Below are 16,384 nucleotides of genomic sequence, written 5' to 3'. Positions count from 1 at the left end.
CATCCACATCCTTCTGTCAAATACTGTTCTACTCATACTCAGAATTCAATTTAAAAAGTACCTTTTAAGTCTGTGTTTTCTTTTTTTTTTTTTCGCTAATCAATCATTTACACACCAGTGCTATGCCTTTATTATCCCATCATTTCACCACCACTGATTAGCAAAGAAAAGTTCCACTTTATCTGCAAAGAATAATTGTTGGCATTTATTATGTAAAACTTTTAATATATAGTTTAGATTTGATTTTTATTAAAATCAAACCTATCATGAGGTAGCACATCAAACTGCACATATTACCATTTTAACACTTTAAAGCTGAATCTTGAAGTGACTAAAATACACATCCATGGAGCACTGGACATGCATGTTTATCACCTGCATACTAGATACATCATAAACCTTTTAAGAAAGCGTAAATAGACTTGCATTCAGTAATATAACAGCAATTCCATAATAAGGCACACGCATAAGCACATATGACAACAGAAACTTTCTTTTTATTATCTTCTTCATTTTTTTAATTAATTATTATAATTTTATTAAGACAGTAATGACATAATGACATTGGCTATTGTGATATTTGGAGTGAGAAACCAAAAGGAATAAAAAGTCTCTATTAAGGGCAGCAAATACAGGATTAAGATCATGTTGATTCTCTTTCCCTTTCTGTGTCTCTCCTTGTAGAATATCAGTCAGATTTTTAAGAACTGTATCTTTAGATTTAGCAGGGCAATTGTTATTTTTAATGAGCTAGCATCTTGAATAAGGACCACCACGAGACAGAAATGGAGCAGAAACAGAAATGATGAAAGCCTATGAGGAACTGACAGTTATCTGGAATTTCTGTGGAACAAAAATTGTTTCCCTGAAGAAGGGAAACATGCAAAACTACTTAATTTTTGATCTTATATTTAATATTTAAAATCAGACTGTCTCAGTCACTTCTAATGAGAAGAGGCCTAATACAACGTAAGTACAATATTAGCTTAAGATGACAAACCTTGCCAGTTAAACGCTTAGCTCATAACTAATCTATTCTCTTTACACGCAAGAAGCCAAGTATAAAGGAATAAGACTACCTCTCCAAGTAACTCAGATAGTACATTTTAATTGCAGAGACAGATACAAAATTACAAGCACGGTTTTGTAAATTACTGTGTATAATGTAATTGATAAAGACCAGCATTTATTGCTTTAAAAAAATACAGTAACATAAATAAGAAATAAAATGTATTTACACACATAGAACTACCATAATACTGCAGCAAAATGAATTTACAAACTAACCCAGCACACAAGTGGAGAGGGACCCTGCCCAGCTTCCACCAGGGCACAGACAGAACAGGACTTTGATCTCCCTCTTCCACAGCCCTGTAAAAGGTCAGTGCTGTTACAAGCACCAGGCTGCCCAAGGGGGATGAACTAAGGAGGAGCTGCCATCACACTTTCAGCTCTACCCATTTTCTGAGACTAGAGCGAAGTCTGCAAAGCTATTTTCTCAACTATCGCTGTGAATACTGCTCTATTAGCTGCTCCCATCTTTTCACAGTACAAGAGAAAGCATGTAGAGATATGCGCACACAGAGATGGGCACCAGTTTGTGCAATGTATTTCACCCATTTCAGCAAACACAAGCTACTCAGCTCTCATTCAAAGTACAAGATGCTACTAGAACCGTAAAACTTTGAAAATCTATTTATTAAGAATATTCAGTCAGCCAAAGAAGAAATAAATCTACTAGTACATGTGTGAGAAAGTGACACAATCACATTATTATCAGTAATTATTATTCAAAAGCAGCTTTTCTAATGGTAAAGTTATCTTTCGTCTTTGGCTGTCAGCTTGGAAATATATTTAAAATTTCTTTGTGTTTATCTGGTGGCTCAAAGGCTGAAAATATAAATATTTGTTTTAAATATGATGCATATTAATAGATACTTAACTTAAACCAACAAAAACTAGAAGGAGAGGGCAGCTTTGATTTTAAGCAATAACATAAAAAATCATCAGGATAACGAATGAGGTCCATGTGTTTTGCTGGTAGTGCAACTAAAACTTAAAGATAAAAATACTGTGATGCAATTTAAGGGCACTTCAGAGTATACTCACACTTATTTTAGACTCACATGTTAAAGTCTCAATTTATCTTGAAAAAGTCTCTTGCAGGCCAAATGTCAAACTAAAACACAGGAGAACAAGCAGAATTCCATTTTTTCACTGTATGAATTGAGGTTGTAGTCTGTGAGTGAAGGATGCCTTGCTTGCATGATGCTTTCACAGGTTAATATGAATCTGTGGTGCTTAGAATACTCATAGCTCCTATATACAAAAGGACCATAGTAATACTAAAATACGCACTTAGCTTTGTCCTATTTTTCATATTCTTTCATCATCCATACAGAGCGTAACTGCTGCCTTACAGAAATTCTAACATATTTCTGTTGTGCACGCTCTCACAAGTTTCCAGGAGTACAGTCAGCAGATACAAACAGGGTCGGTTTATGGTCACAGATCTGTCACACATTTCAATAGAAAGCCAACTAAGATTTTCCTTCAGACCTTTCTTAGGCACTTGAACACATGGACGGGTCTCATATTTAAAGTGTCCTGAAACATTTTGCTTACTATGTGATTTAATTTAGTATGTTGGGCTCATCAAATACATAAATAAAGCATCACCTGTATGAAACGGAAGTCAATAGCACAGTCAATGAAAAGTAGTGGTTTTGAGAATCTGTGTAATTAATTCTAATTTACTTTGCAAATTATAAATCTGTCTAATTAATTCTAATTCTCTGGAAATCATATGAAGAGTCAACAAGCATTAGTTTAGCGCCTTCTGTCTTTGATGGCTAAATATGGACATTGCCGTTCCTCACTTGCCTATAGATACTATACACAGGAAAAAACATGCTCTCAATGACACAGTGGAGATATGAAACCTAATGTATTTCATGTACATTGATTTTGCTGGCATTTAAATGTATTTCTATTTTAGATCCTATATTCTCTTCTATATTTTGAGATCATTTTCCCCAATGCTTCCTAGAAATTTATGATACATAATTTCAGCTACTGATTTCAGTAAAGAAAAATGTTTCATATCAAATTTATACATTGGAAATATTTCAATTCTTTTGGAAAGAAAACATTTTAATTACAATTTGCCAGAATTCCAACATGTTCTTTACCAGTAAAAAATTCTATTTCTTTTATTAATAACAATTGCCTTAGAAAAACAAAAGAAAACAAAACTGTTTTTGTCTAGCTCTGATTTGGAAATCAAACATCTTGGTTCATTGCTGTTAGTAATAAACAGTGACTGGCTCAGTCTAAACATACGGTGATTTTAGTACAACAGAAAAAGCAGAATTGTGAAAGCAAGCGATTATTCTGACAACAGTGAAAAAGTTTTATTCTTTTGATTCTTTGTGATCCAGGCAAGATCCTTTAGTTTCTTCCTGGTTAAGTAAAACCTTCGAGTAATTGTTTGCTTTGGAGTTCAAAGAAATTCCAACAATTTAGAACACAAATCAGGAAATAAAATCTTTTCTTTCCTGTCTCTATGCAATGCAATGCACCATTCACCGCCACAAATGAAGAAGAAAAAAACACGGCACTGACCCAAATCTGTTTTTTGTTTTAAGGAAAAGACGACTCCCATGAATGCCATTCCTCATGTTTGCAACTGAAATACTGCTATCAACTGCCACTTTTTTTTTTTTTAAAAAAAGGTGAACAATGTAAGGCACGTTACATCACAAGCTGACAAAGCAAACTAAAGAAATGATACTTTTCTATTTTATAAAGGTACATACACCCCTTGAGCACAGTCTTGTACAATACCAAGCATCCTCAAGACCCAGTATGAGGAATCTTATTGTTGAAAGCAAGAGCAGCAGAAAGTACTTCTTGACTTCTCAAAGCGCTTCTCCTTTCCCAATAACTGAGCCCCAAAATGTATGGCCTTGGTGAGATGGGAGGTTCAAGCAAACTGAACACATAACATGGCAACATAACACTGCACAGCAAATTCTCTATTCAATCTCAGAGACCAAAACAAATGAACATTGCTGAAATGGTATCAAAGCAAACATCGTCTACTGCACCACAAGTGGAGATTATAACCCTTAAAAAAATTGTATTTTCAAAACCAGAATGCAAATAATGGTTTTTACTTTTTTAGATATTCATAAAAAATTGGCCAGCATAACTTGTAAGCAGCTTTGTAAGCTTTACACTATGTTTTATCTCAACCTTACTAATAAATCCTTGTTAAATAGACAATAAAAAGTCAACAGCAATCATTACCAAAGTGTTAAAACCAATCCCTATAGTTTTGAGTATTTCTAGTTTACATTGGGCAGGACTTCTGAGAAAACGACGACTTCTTCTGCTGGAAGAAGAGCATCATACAATTGTGAAAGAAAAACAAAAAATACAGGTTCAAGCAACAGCAGATAAAATGGCCCCAAAGGTCTAAATTGTTCAAACTGCCCTACCCAAAGGGAAAAAAAAAGCACTGAATACTGTAGTATATACAAATCACATGGGAGAAAGTGGCTTTCCCACCCTTGGGGAATATGTATGCATATGTATTCAAATTCATACAACCCTAAACATGGAAAACGTTCATTCGTATTAATGTAGTTTATACAGAAGACTTCTTGGTAAGTGTAGCAAAATGGAGATAAGCTGCTACAAAGAAGAGGGGATCTGTGCTTTGTTTTCTTTCTCTGAGGCTGCACTTTGTCACTGACTTCTGGAATCAAAGGAAAGATTAGCAACATGTACAGAAGGGCATGTACAAGCAAGCCAGCCTGAGAGCCAAGAACTGGGTCATCTGCTGCCAGCTGTGAAAACCGCTGCACACTCCAGAAAGGAAGGGAAAAAAGCCACTGGGAAGGTATTTCCCTGAGTTTAGAGCAGCTGACAAATTTGTCACATGAAAAAAACTCCTTACTGGATTCTCATCAAAAGCAACATCTAATATTTGTAAAATATTTCTTTTTGTGGATTCTCACCAGCCATTTCTTCTGTATGATTCCTTTAGTGAGGTTTGAGAGACACGAGAAATTTAGCAGCAAATTGCCCCAGATCACATACATTCAGGGCTGGGCTGAAAAGGATTTTCCATCTTTAAGTATTCTTCTCCATTTCACATATTCTCTCCTTATCTTGAAATAAACTAAACCACAAGAAGTAGGCAGTAAAGCAGAGATTAAAACCTTGGGGTGTTTCCAAATGTGTGATCTCAATCATACAGAATCTGGAGCTTGAAATGAGCTGGTCAGCACAATTCTGACAAAATGTGAAAGGTCAAAATTGCCCTCACAAAATCTTAGTTCTTCAAATGCTCACTATTATTAAAAACAGGTTTTCCAAGGAAAGGCTGTCCTAGTTCAAGGTGACTAGATTTTATCCTAGACTACTAACACCCAGAAGAGGTTTAGCAGAGGAATACCGGCCAAGGCAGGAAATGCTACAAGTCTGTAGTTCCCCAGAACAAGGGGCTATGAATTCCCCCAGTGACTGAAAGCATCACTGATGCTTTCTTAATGTCTTTTTTATTTTCTTAGGTTCTGTGGTTTTGAGGGTTTTCTTTTTTGCAGTCAAAAAACGCATTACTATGCTGTATTAAAATATATATATATATTAGTATTCCAGTAAGTCAACTGTGTCTTGTATTTTTAATCATGCACCTCATGCACCATCTTTCAAGGCAGGGCGGGGAAAAGACAGGTCAAATGAGAAAATTGTGCGCTAACTCTCTATGTTTTTTATATAACCAAATATATATGATTAGCAACACTTTCAACAATCCACAAGACTTAAGAGTTAAGCAGCAGACCTGGTGTATGAATGACCCAAGTCTTTGTTTTGTAGCATGGAGTAGAATGAGAATAAGAACTTTAAAACCTTTTAGAAAATCATTTTATATTGTGAGGGTTTTTTGCTAATTCTGTGCTAGCAAAGAAGAATGTGTTCCATAGCTTGGATGTCCTAACACATTCAATTCACTCTGCATACTTTACTGCTGAAATTAAAATTATGACTTTTTGTTTGTGTCATATCAGTTTAAAGCATCTGCTAAGCACTTTAAAATTAGTTACACTGTACATTGATTTTTTTTCAGGCACAATTATTAACCCTTGAAAATTTTTCTAATACTCAATTTATACTTAATTAAGCTCTCTTTGTTATGCCCTCTAGTATTTCAGTAGACACACTTTTTCAAATTTACTTCCAACATGTACAGATATCTCAACTTCTTGTTACATGAAATCCATCCTGTTTTTTTTCTAGACTGCATCACCCTTGTTTATAGCTCCCCTTCACCCACTGATTGGGTCATTTAAGCGATGACCTGCACGCTCAAGGGACATTACATATATATATATATATATAATCTACTGCCTAGCAATGTGCTAGGAAAAAATCATTATCAGATCCAGTACCGCAGGCTCAGGATTAGCAGGTTTAACCGTGAGAGCCAGTGCCCGTGCACAGCCCATAGCTCAGGAACGGCAGATGCCAAGCTGGTTCGTTAAGGCAGCCACTGTGAGAGAGAATATGTGACTTTGGATGCACTGACTTGTATTTAAAAACAAAATTTCTTTGGCTTTAATGACAAAATGCAGGGATTACAGTAAATACAAGTCTGCTATCCTTAATCTTTTAAGTCAACTATTATGTTATTCAGAAAACACTTTTAATGAATTCAAACCAACCTTTCAATACAGTAAACTCTGATTGTAAACAGATCTGTTAGCTTCTTTGTTTGACTTTGCCTTTTGTTAAGCTTAAACAGAAAATACAATTTTCTGCTACACAAGACCAGGCATGGACTCCTATGAGAAAATGGAAGAGAAGATAACAGCACCTTCTCTCAGTAAGCTCGACACAGTTTGGCTTTTTTACTTTTATATAAAGTAGTATTATTTCATCATTAACTACTGTCTAGAGTTAAAACTAGCTCTCAATTTGTCAAGAAACAAAATGGTTTTTAACGCGATTTATTGTTATTGATTCTTAAAACTCCCAAAGTACCTTTCACTGCAACACAGACTGAGATTTCTCAAAGGCTGGCAGGGTGCTGTTTTACTGAGCTCCATGCTCAAGACTGGGAGATGCTAATGCACCAGCCTGTGCACAAGCTGTACTTTCTGCTAACTAATGTTCACCACATGCTCTTTGTCCTGCAGCAGAATAATGAAGACCAGATGTAGGCAAATTCTTCATGGGCTGTGTAACCCAGCTTTGCATTCTTATGATTTGTCTGATTTTGTGATCCAGACAGATGTTTACCAAGTTGATCATGGATCAAGTCTTTCCACCTTGTGTTAGCTTAATCAAAGAGATTGTACTTCATTCAAGTATGATATTGTATAATATATAGTGTGTATAAATTATGTACAATTATAATAGCATATATTACTGTAACTATCCATTGATAAATAACAAATTAGCTTGAAGTTACATGCATGAGAAGAAGAGTGTTTCCTCATGACAAACACCAAGAACCCATTCAACTGAGGATGAAATGCAACAGTGACAAAAGAGAGGCCAATTTTATCTGTGACCAGTTAATATCCCTCTCCATGCTGAACAAAATAAATTTTCGAACTGGTTCCATTTTGTGGGATGATATCTACTGCATGGTTCATCTCAGGCAACAGCACAGCAGCAGAGAGCACTGGATGCAACCAGAGTCCTGGTGGCAGTAAGAGAAAAGGCTGCAGCAAAAGCAGGAGAGTGCAAACACTATCGACCAAGCGCTTTCAATGACTGTATGTCCTCAACACCCTGCACAGGAGCTGCCATCGATTACTAGAGCCTGAAGGCTGGAACAGCTTTGTGACCCGACGGTTAATTTCCTGAGCCGCATGCATCCCATTCGCATAAAACCATTCTGTAGGAGTGAAGCCAAGCTCTACTTGCACGTGTTCTCCTCCAACACACTGCGTATTTCAGAAATGCAACAACTTCCACAGGTAGACCAGGAAATATTGCAAGCTTCTGTTACACATTAAGGTACAGCTAATGCAAACTATTCTGTGTTCAGAGAGGACGATGTCTTTACTGATATGGTTCTTTCGCTCTGTATGACTGTGTACAATATTTTTTACTTTTACATACTGTGAAATGAGGAGCACACCTCATCACTCTACACTTTGTCTCCTTATATTTACCATTAGTACTTTTGATATTTGACAATGCAGCCTACTTATCAAACCTGGTATTTACTGAAAGGTTGCAAAAGTCTTGTCAAAACAGATTTGATGAATTAATTGTCACAGTGTTTTGTAAGAATGTCATCAGAAATGATGTGCTATTGGCTTTTCTGAAGATCACGAGAATCACTAAAACATATGTACTTAAATGCACTTTGCAGTCATTACTATGCTTGTGCTTATTATTAATTAGCCTGTGGAGTCCTCATTTTCAGCACTAGCAGTTAATGTAAGAGACAAAAAAAAGAAAGCCCAATTTATTAACAGCAGTGAATTAAATCAGCCACAGCCCAATCTCATTAGAAGCAGAGACATATAGGATGACACTTTAATGAGTAACAGCAACAGAAAACCTTACTGAAGGCCTTAGTGGTCATGCACAGCTGAATGTCTGAAGGAAAACAAACACACTGCACTGCAGTTTTATCAGAGTGTTGGTTTCTAGTGTATTAGTGAGGAGATCAAAGAAACTATTACTGAAGCAAAGGAAGAATTTCACTAATGAACAGAGCTCAAGTCACTTGCCAAATCCTTTCACAAGTGTCTTTTTTCCTTTCTGAAAAATTTCCCAAGGTCTCAATAAGCCCTGCATGTCAAGAGCTGCTCCTGGCTGCAGACTGGCAGATGAGGAATGTCAGGGCTGCAAAGCCCCACAGCCAAGAGCCTGGCCCAGGCTGCTCACTCAGCTCCCTTCAGATGGCACATGTCACTCTAAGCTGTCAAGCAGCACAGTCATACCAGTGTTCCTCCCCACTTATTCCAGTTTATTTCCCAGTGACACTGGGACACCCCTTCTGGTGACACTCCTACTGCCATTTATTTCAAATACCTCTTCCCTTCTATTGCTGAAGTACTACATGACAACTCCACCCAAATGCAGTGTCATCATACTTGGCATCGTAGCTAAACACACAAACCAGCAAAGCAATTTGGCCAAATGAATGTGTTCTCTTCTTGCACATAACAGTGGCAAACAGAGCATCCCACATAATCTCTAAGGAGCTTGATCATTCACTCTAAAACTGGAACATCTATGTCAATATCCAGGTCTATGGATACCCTGTTAACAGCTGAAGCAGCCACAGTATCAAAGTCGTTTGTATAAACCAGCAAACTATACCCTTCTATACCCAAATACTGCTTCACATTTTCAGAAGTCAAACTCCAAAATCATTGCAGACCCCATATATGTTCAGTCATTGGTGTAATTTCATTAAGAGGAATAAAATAACCAAAATAGATAGAACGCACTTAATTTCATCTGTCAGACAGGTATTACAGTTCAAAAGTAAAACTGTTTATAACAGTTTTTCAACTATATGTTTTACCTCATACTTTTAATTTGCAAACTCCTAATCTTGTGGTAGGCATCTCCTGATTAGTGTTGCTGTGATAAATTGTACACGCTACAAACCTTTGGCAAAAGTGATATTTGCAATAACTTACCATTTCTCTCTTCCTAGAGAACTTCTACACGCTACTCTCCAGAAAAAGCTTGTTTGCAGGTCATCTTACAAATAACAGCTTCCCCTGAACCTGTGAGGAAATAAATCAGATATATGGATGTTCTTAACAAAATTTATCTTAGAATTATTTCCTTGGAAAAATTAGTTTGGGGGACATTAAATTCTACACTGAGACCCACCCTCCCTATACTGCTCTATTTATTTTAAAAACAACAGCAAAACCCCCACAACACACAGTGATAAAATGCAAGAGTAGTGCCTTTTATTTCATTTTGATCTGAAATCTATTCTTACTGAAGATGCCTATAAAATTTCATTTGCAAACTATAACTTAGATCTACAAATTTTAAAGCAGTCTAAAGAACTTTACAACAGATATGGAATTTTCTATTAAATTGCATGGGTTTTTAAAGTTTTATAGATTTCTATTCAAAATCTAGAGTATTAAAAAATGTTAAAGGGGTCTTACATAAAAAGTGAGATGGTAGAAATTAACTTTCAGTATGTTTTTGATTTTTCAAAGGCTTTCTCTTGCATATCATTTGAATGTGTGCTAATCCTTTCCAATGGAAATTCTGATTCTGTGGAAAAAAAAATCTATGGTAAACAGTTTGCCACACTTTTTTTTATTATTATTTTTTATTGTTTTTTAAGCTACAATGATGATCAAGGTCAGTTGGGGTAAACGCTGGCTACAGGGTCATACAAGTAGCTGGATTACCGTTACAACGGAAAAGAGCTAGTTACTACAAAATCATAGTCAATGGAACTAAGCTTAAAACTGAGATGACTTATGCTGTTATAATAGCTGAAATGAAAGAAAATTACTCTAGCACATTTACAACACAAAAGCAAGACTTTTAAGTGAATAAAACATAGATGATAACATTTTTCAGACAGTAATTTAGTGAGCTCCTTCATTACAGCTATGTTACTGGCAATCCTTTTTTAAAGTAAGGTAATATTTGGGGAATAAACACACAGCTACACTTTCCACCCAGAGCAGAAGGAAAAAAAAAAAAGCACTAATACAGTACTACTTCCAGAAAATCTGTACCAGGGTCATGGCAGCACATGTCACTATCATAACTTTCTTTTCTTCTTTTTGACTGGAGCAGCATTAATCCTTGCTAAGGCACTACAGATTATTAGAAAATTTTGCTGACCATTGCTATTACTTCTAATGTGCAAGTATCTACTTTAAAAATATTTAATCAGCGTAAGTTATTTTGCTGCAACCTATTTCTATCGAGAAAATAAGAAGGTTGCACTATATCTATTCTAATCCTAGTCATTTTAACAAACATCTGTCCTGCACGATTTTTGTAGTGTAGCAGCTGGACACATGTAGTTACTTTTTCAAATGCCTAGTAGAAATGCAAGTGTTTAGTCTCCAAAATGCACATTTGAGTACTGTAAAATATTGTGAAGAACAAATATTCCTGAAGTATAAATTCCACAGTAGGAAGATAAATGTATTTCTACTTGAAAAAACAAACATCGCTGTAACCACCCCCACCCTCCCCAAACTCAGTGGTACTTGAGCACAGCTGGAGAAAATACACATTACCTGCTTTTCTCAGTTAAAAGAACAGTCCGCTGAAAGACAATCTGTTGAAGTAAATAATAATGCAGATTTCTATTTCACTTTAAGCTAACATGTCTGTCGTGTGTATGTGCCACGCATATGCACTGATATAGACAAAGTGAGATACAATACATTTAAATGCCTACATGTATGTGTGCATATTAACGTATATAAGGTAGGCAAAGGTGTGTGTTCTGATAAGTTCTAAGGGTGACTCCAGAATGTTGTAGCTATAGCTGTTTAAACAAATACCGTCAAGCCTGATGCCTGATCTGGTCTAAGTCCATTCTAACATTTTTTTCCTGCCTTTTATTCTTTTTTCCGCTTACCTACAATATACCCTGAGAACAGCTAAGACCCTTTCTGTGATTTGAACCTCAGTCAGTCATTTATAGCTCATAAGCTACTCCCCTACTTTACCGCAACAGCCCCTGGATGGGAAATCTCGGTGTTTGGCATTCCCTCAGGAAACAAAGGCCAAAAGACAGACAGTGTATGCTACCTAAAATTACCATAAATTACAAATCTAGTGTTAAGTTATCATGTAGCAACATGTTAATTTTTGTTTAGATGAAAATCTTTTTAGAAGGAACCAGAATTATACTGAAGTGCATCCAGCCATATCACTGGAGAATAACAGATCTCCCCCTCACTACAAACAAGGGCATTTGTCACATAATTACCATGTTATTCTCAGATAATTGTCACTGCAGAAGCAGCATACAACCCAAGAGATGTTCATTTGATTTTGCCTGCATTGTCAATAGGAGGAAAAATACATCACAAACTGTCTAAATGTTCTGACAGAGAGCGACGACAGGACAGATGTTTAGAAGAGGTTTAAACATGACAGGAACTCTTTCAAAAGAGAAACAGCAAAGCTCGGTTTTTAATTATTTTATGTAGGAAGCTCTTAATGTTACTGGGAGAGCAGGGTGCAAATAAAACCTTCAAATTTTAAGTGTGTCGGCTATATATCTATAGAAAACAATCTGGTATTTCATTTGAGAATAATTCTAATTGAATAATGTAAAGAAAAGGAATAAACAAAGTATTAAGAACAACAGTCTACCTAGTTTTGGTTTAGGGGCTCATATATTGCAAAAACAAAGAATATCCACAAATCCATGGCTGCCATCTCATATGTGTTCAGCTTAAAACAGGAAAAGAGTCAGCAATTTCAACCTAACATGTACTTATCTAGTACCACCACCATAAATGGCACTAATTAACCTTGCAAAGAAGTGGAAGATACTAATTCAAGTGCAGTGCCCTGCTAAAACTCTGCTGCTAGTATTGTTACAGCCTCAATTGCCTCTGTAAGCCTGTTCGGGTCTACAGACTGAAAATTCCAGGGAGAAACACCGACCTCCCTTCCATTCAGAAAACAGCTACTCTCAGCCAGACTTTGAAGGAGATTAGTACATATGTTTGTTCTACTCATGATGAATATGCTTTCTCAATATTGAAAAGCTTTTTTTCCCTTAAGAGTATCTTACAACACCTAGAAGCACTACATCCAACTTGGAGGTTTCTCATGTCTTCCGAACGAATAACTGGCCATTGGGTTGTGATGTATTTTTACATACCATGCTTTAATTTGGCATGAAGGCAGGGAGGGTGGAGAGGCTACACTTTCTAATATACTTTTTTCTTTTGTCCTGGGCAGTAGCAGTTAAAAAGCAAAAATCCCACCATTATCAGACATGAGTCCCTCACTCTTTCCTTCTGAAGACACAAGTTTTGATGCATCTGCAACATCTTCCACTCCAACATATTTTATTGTCCTTCAAGAACTACCAGAAAGAGGATGAACAAATCTCCAGACTCATCTCCACACTCTGGAGAGGTAACACAGTCCCCGTTTCTCCTCTATTGCTTTTGTTAAAGCCAAATGTAAATTTTATGTTCTGCTCCAAAATGCTAAGTCTAACAAAAGTGGGACCTGAGATCACAGATTTGTTTTGTGTACAAACCCAGCTCAACCTGAACCCTGATGAGCCTGTACCAAACCTTATCGGATCAGCACTTGTCTCAGGGAAGCTGTTCAACACATCCTGTGCTTCAACTATCACCAATTGAGAATTTTATCATACATTTTAAAAATGTTGGACACAAAACTGATGCTCATAGGTAACATCTTCCCATTTTTGTCTCAGCTCATGAGCTTTCACATCTCATCTCCTTCCCTGTCCTGCTGAGGAGAAGGAGTTGAGAGAGCAGCTGGATGGGCACCTGGGCAGCCCACCACAGAAAAACTGTTATAAATAAAAAGAACACTGAGTTGTTTCATGGTATCTTCTGGAACAACAGAAATTGACATTTCATCTGCTATTTTTTAGCCCAACAAGAACTGCATGGTTACACATCGCACTTCTCCTGAGCTGTCTGATAAGGATGCTGCCGCCAGAGAAGCCTTTAGGTTGAATTATGGGAGAATTTTCTCATTCCTACTTTGCTGAATTTTCACTTTCCTTCCATATTTTTTCTTGTCTTTTTTTTTTTTTAACCACTTATCATTTGAATTTTTTTGATTGTTCCTTTTGTTTCCTTCATTTCATTCACACCTTCTGAACCCAAATTCCAAGGAATAATAACCTCAAAACCAAAATTCATCAACCTGAAGTAACTGAGAAGCTAGCTTTGCTTTGCACAGGGCATAGGACCAGCTTAACCTTCAGAGGTCTCCTCTCAACCTAAATTATTCCCTATGATCTACATACATACATACTTACACAGAGCTTCCTTTTGACCAAGACACATACTCCACCTCACACTGCAAATAAATGTAGGTTCATGGATTCTAGTTTCTGCTGGGCCAGAGAATGACCTTGAATTGTTAACATTAGTCTCTGTTACTCACTCCCAAGCAAGATGCTCTTATTCAGGAGGATTATCAGAATCAGTAATGGCCTTTGCTCCTGCATGGATTTATAGTATTTGCAAGTATAACTTGCGCAGCATTGAGACAGACCGAGTAAACAAGGCTATAACAAAGGAGTAATAGCAATGAGTTCTGGTTATCAATGTCAAGCTTCAAAAGAGAAACTTTAGTGCTGAAAAGATGAAAATCCGAACAACTGGGACTAAACAATAGTTTCTCATTAGAATACGAAAAGTTCAAAGATGTGAAAACTTAGTTATAATGGACATGCTCTTTGCTGTTTCTTTTCATGTAGTAAGTTTCTTAAGACAGTGGAAAACTAAAACTAATTGCTTACTAACATAAACAAGCAGTGTGGCATGTTTGAGTATTCACTAAGATTTACACAAAACCTAGGAGGAAAAAACATTGTCTCTTCAGGACAGAGCATGACGGTTTGAGTCTGTCATAATGATAAAAGCTTCTACCCTTGCTGTTAGCTGAAGTCTTGCTTGAAGTGGCCTTGGACTCAAATTCAGTGGAAACTAGTCAGATTAATTCTAGTATGTACAGTTCATTACCTCCCACAGAAAACACCATCAACAGAGTTTAATAACTTGCTTCTAACTGTTTAATTGTGATGTCTTCAATAATAATTATTGACTATGTCAAATTTTTTTTTTTTTTTTATAAGACTACTGCACAACCCATAGCAACTTAGTGCCAGCTGATACTTTGCCAATTTGATTTATTAAGAGTTCTGTACGTACAAGTGGCAGCGAATGTGCTGGCTGCCTTCCTGCTGTGCCTATTCTGTCCTAGTCCCTCCCCTTCAATGCTAATCAGTGAGCACAGCATAACAACGAGATAATTACACATTGCTGCTATCTGTGCCAAGGGACTTTATGTAAATAGTTTTAATACATGTAGTTACTTTTCTTTGGCTACAGGTTGCATTTTAGGGTAGAAATTTGGAGAGACACCCTCTTATGCTTTGTTCTTCACTATTAAGTTTTTCAGACTATGTTGAAAATTGTACTAAAAATGTACAAGACATATTTTTATAACTTATCTTTTCATTCTCTTAAACCATATAGGAAAATTTCCTTTGTAAGCAGCAAAGTAGAGAAGATACAATAGCCAAAGGAACTTTTAATACTGAGTATCTGAAAGTGAATGAAGATATTGCATTTTCAAGGGCCAAAATTTGCTCCACTTTTCTGTTACTTAAAACAAGGTCTATGTGATTTTTTTAAAAAAAAATATAAATATCCATATGAAAATTACTTGAGTTTCTCATTCTTCATTCAAAAAAGATCAGAAGCTCTGAATATAATGCCAAATTATTTCAAAGTCAGAGCTATGAAAAAGTGTCAAAAAATTAGCATGTACTATTAAAATATGGATGAATACAACCATGTGCTTAGGTGGCATAATGGTCATTTGGAGAAGAAGTAATTAACCTTTAAAAAAAAAAAAAAGCCTAAACAAGACCCTAACGAGTCAGGCTATTACTAGAAAAATTTGTTTCCTTTCTTACTCATTTAAATGTTTAAAAAAAGTTAGGAAGCAAATTAGATTCCAACACAATGATATCAAATTATGATTAAATGTAGTAACTAAAAAAAAAATCTCAGAATAATTCATTCTAATTTGTGTGTACCATGAACAACAAAGTCCCTTGGAAGCAAACCTTTCTATAAAGTCATTAGACTGTTGCTATTTCAATGCGCAAGGTTTTTAATGAACCAATGGCAGCTTGCTGATAACAATAAGATGAGATGAAATTAAACCATGCACACTCTTTAAAAGAGCAATGGTTGCTCCTGATAGCAGAGACTTAATCATTGTGTTACCTAATCAGCTGCCTGTTTGGAATTTACTTCACTGCAGGTTGAAATTTAGTATTAAATGTCCATCGATAACAGTGAGCAAATAAAAATCATGTAAGCAAACTGATTTAATGTCAAACTAATGAGATTGGAAACTCTGCTTAAGGACTTACATTTGAGCCTTTATCAAATAAAGTGCTTAGAGGGGAGGGGGCTTCCCTGAATTTATGGGACTAGGAGATTTCAGTGGTTAATGAGAGGATCAAGACTAAATGTCAAACTAAATAATACCATAAAATCTTTATTTCTGACGCTTGCCAATTCGGAGTCATTGCTTTCATATATCCTGTGGTAAGTAATAGATTCATTGGCCAAATTTGAACTTCCAGCAATAGTAAAAC

The 16,384-nt window shown here is 36.1% G+C and overlaps 1 long non-coding RNA gene across 18 annotated transcripts in view; it reads right to left on the bottom strand.

Moving 5' to 3' along the window:
* Window positions 1-16,384, bottom strand: part of LOC136106144 (uncharacterized) — a 474,182-nt gene that overhangs the window by 339,867 nt on the left and 117,931 nt on the right. For 16 of the 18 annotated variants that reach the window (XR_011740879.1, XR_011740870.1, XR_011740872.1 and 13 more), the window contains 2 exons: window positions 10,170-10,281; window positions 9,681-9,770 (listed from right to left, as the gene is read on the bottom strand). This is a non-coding gene — a long non-coding RNA (uncharacterized lncRNA). The remainder of the gene's footprint in view (window positions 1-9,680; window positions 9,771-10,169; window positions 10,282-16,384) is intronic. The other 2 variants (XR_011740875.1, XR_010652091.2) reach the window with 1 other exon arrangement.

Source organism: Patagioenas fasciata, chromosome 11 (genome assembly GCF_037038585.1).
Source record: "Patagioenas fasciata isolate bPatFas1 chromosome 11, bPatFas1.hap1, whole genome shotgun sequence".
In the NCBI taxonomy this organism is placed as follows: Eukaryota; Metazoa; Chordata; class Aves; order Columbiformes; family Columbidae; genus Patagioenas; species Patagioenas fasciata.
Note: the sequence above shows the minus strand (reverse complement) of the source record. Positions and strands in the feature narration are given on the sequence as shown.